Source organism: Dendrobates tinctorius, unplaced genomic scaffold, assembly GCF_039654945.1.
Source record: "Dendrobates tinctorius isolate UK_male_01 unplaced genomic scaffold, ASM3965494v1 ptg000184l, whole genome shotgun sequence".
Classification (NCBI taxonomy): Eukaryota; Metazoa; Chordata; class Amphibia; order Anura; family Dendrobatidae; genus Dendrobates; species Dendrobates tinctorius.
In genome coordinates, this window is record NW_027361851.1 from 18,978,302 (window position 1) to 18,985,947 (window position 7,646).

The window sequence follows — 7,646 nt, forward strand, 5'->3', positions numbered from 1 at the left end:
TATTTTGTTTGGATATTAGAAATGTTAGATTTCTCACAAATACGGTGATGCACCACATTTCTTCAGAAACTACTGTTTGGCCACACAGCAGGGCTTTGAAAGGAAGAGCCCTATTTGGGTTTTGCAATGCAGATTTTGCAGGAATACCTTGCAGATGAAATTTGCAGAGTACCAAAACAGGAGAAAACCTCCCAAAGTGACCACATTTTAGAAATTATTTTGCACAATGAGTTAATCAACACCTGCAATTACTATTGTCAGCCTATAGGTGTTTTCACTCTGAACCATCCAGCATTGCAAGTATGCCAGCTTAGTGCCCAGCTTTTGCTTGCAGAGGCAAGCAACCCATACATTTTTAAGTGGGCTCTACTCACTGGAGCAATGTCAAATATGTAGATGCTTTGTCTCACCATTAAAGTAGAAACCTCCTATATTTCAAATTAAAGATGACGGACCTGTGTGGAGCTTGTGTTTTTTGCCTTTTTGACGTTGTCCACAGCATATTTTTTAAGGACATTTGTCTCAGTAATGCCTCAGTGTTTCAAAGTCAAACAAGCTGACTATAATCATTCAGCTAGTGTCTGATAAGTGCTGTCTGTTTCAGCTATCAGGTTACCTTTTAATCCTCTTACAGCTAAGTCAATCTGAAATAAAACAAAATAGAGGAAAAATTACTAAAAAACATTCATGTGTTCAAAAGGAAAAAGTTACCGTTTCTCAAATTTTTAACATTTTGTTTTCTGTAGATAGTTAAGATTTTTAGGCCTTTTGATCATGATCAGTCCATGTGCTTTGTTTAATATCTCCTTAAAATGTAAACGGTGAAGAAAAAGCATTTTGCCGAAACCCGGGATTGGACCAAGGACCTTTAGATCTTCAGTCTAACACTCTCCCAACTGAGCTATTTCTGCCATATCTATACATTTTCTGGGGGGTTTGACACTCTGCAAATGTCAAGTGTCACACAAGGAGGGATATATTATAATTTTTCATTTGACTGTTTTTTGAAGCATGATTTCTATTTGAAACGCCTTCCATTTTGCTGTACATATTTAATAACATTCATTAACTATTTGTGAATGAGTAGAAAAAGACAGCAATTTTGCCATTGAATTTTTACATTTTCAGTTTGTCTCCATGCACCAGTATAATTCTGACCCTGTGCTTCTAGAATAGGTCATGGTCGCACATAAAACACAATTTGCATGCATAATGTTACATCAAGTTTTATTTTTTATGAGATGCAAACAATTGGAGCAAAAAAGAGACAAAAATTTAGAGAAAATATTTTATTGATTGTTAAAAGTGAGACCATTTGTCCCAAAATGTGCTGAAACATGTCAGAATGACATGGGCATTTCACATTTTTTAAACTATGATTACCTACTTGTTAAGTTTTTGTTTATTAAGTATCGTTATGGTCTATTGATGTATGAGGTGAAAACTATGAAAGTAGACTTACCAGCAAATCCGTTTCTAGATATATTTCATGACAGCACTGTAGAAGGTTGATTCCCTACCCTAATAGGGACAGAGAACACAAAGAGGTGAAATAGTCCCTCCTCATTGACTGTCCAAAGGATTTTTCTAGTGCCAAAAGAACAACAGACATATGCACAAAAAATCTGTTTGATGTTCCTAGAGTTCTTTTTTGAGAGGACAAATTCAGATTCACTCCAAAGACTCTCAGGAAATTTTTCAAAACCACATTACATGAAGATAAAGTTACTTGAAATTAAATGTTGATGTCAGAAGTGGGATTTGAACCCACGCCTCCAGGGGAGACTGCGACCTGAACGCAGCGCCTTAGACCGCTCGCCCATCCTGACTTCGATATGCAATTGGAACTTAACTCCTTCCATGCTAGTCAGCAGAAATGTTACCATTCCTTGTGATTAAAAACTTGTCACACCACCCCAAAAAAGTCAATAAATAACATTTTTTATATGCGTACTTTTCGTCTGCATTAATTTTTAAACCTCCATTTATTTTGTTTGGATATTAGAAATGTTAGATTTCTCACAAATACGGTGATGCACCACATTTCTTCAGAAACTACTGTTTGGCCACACAGCAGGGCTTTGAAAGGAAGAGCCCTATTTGGGTTTTGCAATGCAGATTTTGCAGGAATACCTTGCAGATGAAATTTGCAGAGTACCAAAACAGCAGAAAACCTCCCAAAGTGACCACATTTTAGAAATTATTTTGCACAATGAGTTAATCAACACCTGCAATTACTATTGTCAGCCTATAGGTGTTTTTACTCTGAACCATCCAGCATTGCAAGTATGCCAGTTTAGTGCCCAGCTTTTGCTTGCAGAGACAAGCAACCCATACATTTTTAAGTGGGCTCTACTCACTGGAGCAATGTCAAATATGTAGATGCTTTGTCTCACCATTAAAGTAGAAACCTCCTATATTTCAAATTAAAGATGACGGACCTGTGTGGAGCTTGTGTTTTTTGCCTTTTTGACGTTGTCCACAGCATATTTTTTAAGGACATTTGTCTCAGTAATGCCTCAGTGTTTCAAAGTCAAACAAGCTGACTATAATCATTCAGCTAGTGTCTGATAAGTGCTGTCTGTTTCAGCTATCAGGTTACCTTTTAATCCTCTTACAGCTAAGTCAATCTGAAATAAAACAAAATAGAGGAAAAATTACTAAAAAACATTCATGTGTTCAAAAGGAAAAAGTTACCGTTTCTCAAATTTTTAACATTTTGTTTTCTGTAGATAGTTAAGATTTTTAGGCCTTTTGATCATGATCAGTCCATGTGCTTTGTTTAATATCTCCTTAAAATGTAAACGGTGAAGAAAAAGCATTTTGCCAAAACCCGGGATTGGACCAAGGACCTTTAGATCTTCAGTCTAACGCTCTCCCAACTGAGCTATTTCAGCCATATCTATACATTTTCTGGGGGGTTTGACACTCTGCAAATGTCAAGTGTCACACCTGGAGGGATATATTATAATTTTTCATTTGACTGTTTTTTGAAGCATGATTTCTATTTGAAACGCCTTCCATTTTGCTGTACATATTTAATAACATTCATTAACTATTTGTGAATGAGTAGAAAAAGACAGCAATTTTGCCATTGAATTTTTACATTTTCAGTTTGTCTCCATGCACCAGTATAATTCTGACCCTGTGCTTCTAGAATAGGTCATGGTCACACATAAAACACAATTTGCATGCATAATGTTACATCAAGTTTTATTTTTTATGAGATGCAAACAATTGGAGCAAAAAAGAGACAAAAATTTAGAGAAAATATTTTATTGATTGTTAAAAGTGAGACCATTTGTCCCAAAATGTGCTGAAACATGTCAGAATGACATGGGCATTTCACATTTTTTAAACTATGATTACCTACTTGTTAAGTTTTTGTTTATTAAGTATCGTTATGGTCTATTGATGTATGAGGTGAAAACTATGAAAGTAGACTTACCAGCAAATCCGTTTCTAGATATATTTCATGACAGCACTGTAGAAGGTTGATTCCCTACCCTAATAGGGACAGAGAACACAAAGAGGTGAAATAGTCCCTCCTCATTGACTGTCCAAAGGATTTTTCTAGTGCCAAAAGAACAACAGACATATGCACAAAAAATCTGTTTGATGTTCCTAGAGTTCTTTTTTGAGAGGACAAATTCAGATTCACTCCAAAGACTCTCAGGAAATTTTTCAAAACCACATTACATGAAGATAAAGTTACTTGAAATTAAATGTTGATGTCAGAAGTGGGATTTGAACCCACGCCTCCAGGGGAGACTGCGACCTGAACGCAGCGCCTTAGACCGCTCTGCCATCCTGACTTCGATATGCAATTGGAACTTAACTCCTTCCATGCTAGTCAGCAGAAATGTTACCATTCCTTGTGATTACAAACTTGTCACACCACCCCAAAAAAGTCAATAAATAACATTTTTTACATTCGTACTTTTCGTCTGCATTAATTTTTAAACCTCCATTTATTTTGTTTGGATATTAGAAATGTTAGATTTCTCACAAATACGGTGATGCACCACATTTCTTCAGAAACTACTGTTTGGCCACACAGCAGGGCTTTGAAAGGAAGAGCCCTATTTGGGTTTTGCAATGCAGATTTTGCAGGAATACCTTGCAGATGAAATTTGCAGAGTACCAAAACAGCAGAAAACCTCCCAAAGTGACCACATTTTAGAAATTATTTTGCACAATGAGTTAATCAACACCTGCAATTACTATTGTCAGCCTATAGGTGTTTTCACTCTGAACCATCCAGCATTGCAAGTATGCCAGTTTAGTGCCCAGCTTTTGCTTGCAGAGGCAAGCAACCCATACATTTTTAAGTGGGCTCTACTCACTGGAGCAATGTCAAATATGTAGATGCTTTGTCTCACCATTAAAGTAGAAACCTCCTATATTTCAAATTAAAGATGACGGACCTGTGTGGAGCTTGTGTTTTTTGCCTTTTTGACGTTGTCCACAGCATATTTTTTAAGGACATTTGTCTCAGTAATGCCTCAGTGTTTCAAAGTCAAACAAGCTGACTATAATCATTCAGCTAGTGTCTGATAAGTGCTGTCTGTTTCAGCTATCAGGTTACCTTTTAATCCTCTTACAGCTAAGTCAATCTGAAATAAAACAAAATAGAGGAAAAATTACTAAAAAACATTCATGTGTTCAAAAGGAAAAAGTTACCGTTTCTCAAATTTTTAACATTTTGTTTTCTGTAGATAGTTAAGATTTTTAGGCCTTTTGATCATGATCAGTCCATGTGCTTTGTTTAATATCTCCTTAAAATGTAAATGGTGAAGAAAAAGCATTTTGCCGAAACCCGGGATTGGACCAAGGACCTTTAGATCTTCAGTCTAACACTCTCCCAACTGAGCTATTTCTGCCATATCTATACATTTTCTGGGGGGTTTGACACTCTGCAAATGTCAAGTGTCACACCTGGAGGGATATATTATAATTTTTCATTTGACTGTTTTTTGAAGCATGATTTCTATTTGAAACGCCTTCCATTTTGCTGTACATATTTAATAACATTCATTAACTATTTGTGAATGAGTAGAAAAAGACAGCAATTTTGCCATTGAATTTTTACATTTTCAGTTTGTCTCCATGCACCAGTATAATTCTGACCCTGTGCTTCTAGAATAGGTCATGGTCGCACATAAAACACAATTTGCATGCATAATGTTACATCAAGTTTTATTTTTTATGAGATGCAAACAATTGGAGCAAAAAAGAGACAAAAATTTAGAGAAAATATTTTATTGATTGTTAAAAGTGAGACCATTTGTCCCAAAATGTGCTGAAACATGTCAGAATGACATGGGCATTTCACATTTTTTAAACTATGATTACCTACTTGTTAAGTTTTTGTTTATTAAGTATCGTTATGGTCTATTGATGTATGAGGTGAAAACTATGAAAGTAGACTTACCAGCAAATCCGTTTCTAGATATATTTCATGACAGCACTGTAGAAGGTTGATTCCCTACCCTAATAGGGACAGAGAACACAAAGAGGTGAAATAGTCCCTCCTCATTGACTGTCCAAAGGATTTTTCTAGTGCCAAAAGAACAACAGACATATGCACAAAAAATCTGTTTGATGTTCCTAGAGTTCTTTTTTGAGAGGACAAATTCAGATTCACTCCAAAGACTCTCAGGAAATTTTTCAAAACCACATTACATGAAGATAAAGTTACTTGAAATTAAATGTTGATGTCAGAAATGGGATTTGAACCCACGCCTCCAGGGGAGACTGCGACCTGAACGCAGCGCCTTAGACCGCTCGCCCATCCTGACTTCGATATGCAATTGGAACTTAACTCCTTCCATGCTAGTCAGCAGAAATGTTACCATTCCTTGTGATTAAAAACTTGTCACACCACCCCAAAAAAGTCAATAAATAACATTTTTTATATGCGTACTTTTCGTCTGCATTAATTTTTAAACCTCCATTTATTTTGTTTGGATATTAGAAATGTTAGATTTCTCACAAATACGGTGATGCACCACATTTCTTCAGAAACTACTGTTTGGCCACACAGCAGGGCTTTGAAAGGAAGAGCCCTATTTGGGTTTTGCAATGCAGATTTTGCAGGAATACCTTGCAGATGAAATTTGCAGAGTACCAAAACAGCAGAAAACCTCCCAAAGTGACCACATTTTAGAAATTATTTTGCACAATGAGTTAATCAACACCTGCAATTACTATTGTCAGCCTATAGGTGTTTTTACTCTGAACCATCCAGCATTGCAAGTATGCCAGTTTAGTGCCCAGCTTTTGCTTGCAGAGACAAGCAACCCATACATTTTTAAGTGGGCTCTACTCACTGGAGCAATGTCAAATATGTAGATGCTTTGTCTCACCATTAAAGTAGAAACCTCCTATATTTCAAATTAAAGATGACGGACCTGTGTGGAGCTTGTGTTTTTTGCCTTTTTGACGTTGTCCACAGCATATTTTTTAAGGACATTTGTCTCAGTAATGCCTCAGTGTTTCAAAGTCAAACAAGCTGACTATAATCATTCAGCTAGTGTCTGATAAGTGCTGTCTGTTTCAGCTATCAGGTTACCTTTTAATCCTCTTACAGCTAAGTCAATCTGAAATAAAACAAAATAGAGGAAAAATTACTAAAAAACATTCATGTGTTCAAAAGGAAAAAGTTACCGTTTCTCAAATTTTTAACATTTTGTTTTCTGTAGATAGTTAAGATTTTTAGGCCTTTTGATCATGATCAGTCCATGTGCTTTGTTTAATATCTCCTTAAAATGTAAACGGTGAAGAAAAAGCATTTTGCCAAAACCCGGGATTGGACCAAGGACCTTTAGATCTTGAGTCTAACGCTCTCCCAACTGAGCTATTTCAGCCATATCTATACATTTTCTGGGGGGTTTGACACTCTGCAAATGTCAAGTGTCACACCTGGAGGGATATATTATAATTTTTCATTTGACTGTTTTTTGAAGCATGATTTCTATTTGAAACGCCTTCCATTTTGCTGTACATATTTAATAACATTCATTAACTATTTGTGAATGAGTAGAAAAAGACAGCAATTTTGCCATTGAATTTTTACATTTTCAGTTTGTCTCCATGCACCAGTATAATTCTGACCCTGTGCTTCTAGAATAGGTCATGGTCACACATAAAACACAATTTGCATGCATAATGTTACATCAAGTTTTATTTTTTATGAGATGCAAACAATTGGAGCAAAAAAGAGACAAAAATTTAGAGAAAATATTTTATTGATTGTTAAAAGTGAGACCATTTGTCCCAAAATGTGCTGAAACATGTCAGAATGACATGGGCATTTCACATTTTTTAAACTATGATTACCTACTTGTTAAGTTTTTGTTAATTAAGTATCGTTATGGTCTATTGATGTATGAGGTGAAAACTATGAAAGTAGACTTACCAGCAAATCCGTTTCTAGATATATTTCATGACAGCACTGTAGAAGGTTGATTCCCTACCCTAATAGGGACAGAGAACACAAAGAGGTGAAATAGTCCCTCCTCATTGACTGTCCAAAGGATTTTTCTAGTGCCAACAACAGACATATGCACAAAAAATCTGTTTGATGTTCCTAGAGTTCTTCTTTGAGAGGACAAATTCAGATTCACTCCAAAGACTCTCAGGAA

General features: G+C 35.9%; 2 non-coding genes across 2 annotated transcripts; both read right to left on the reverse strand.

Annotated features, from left to right (window-relative positions):
* Window positions 1–3,732: 3,732 nt before the first annotated feature.
* On the reverse strand, window positions 3,733–3,815 carry TRNAL-CAG (transfer RNA leucine (anticodon CAG)). Its single transcript has one exon. It is a non-coding gene; the product is annotated as a tRNA-Leu (tRNA).
* Window positions 3,816–6,796: 2,981 nt separating this feature from the next.
* On the reverse strand, window positions 6,797–6,869 carry TRNAL-CAA (transfer RNA leucine (anticodon CAA)). Its single transcript has one exon. It is a non-coding gene; the product is annotated as a tRNA-Leu (tRNA).
* Between the last annotated feature and the right edge of the window lie 777 nt (window positions 6,870–7,646).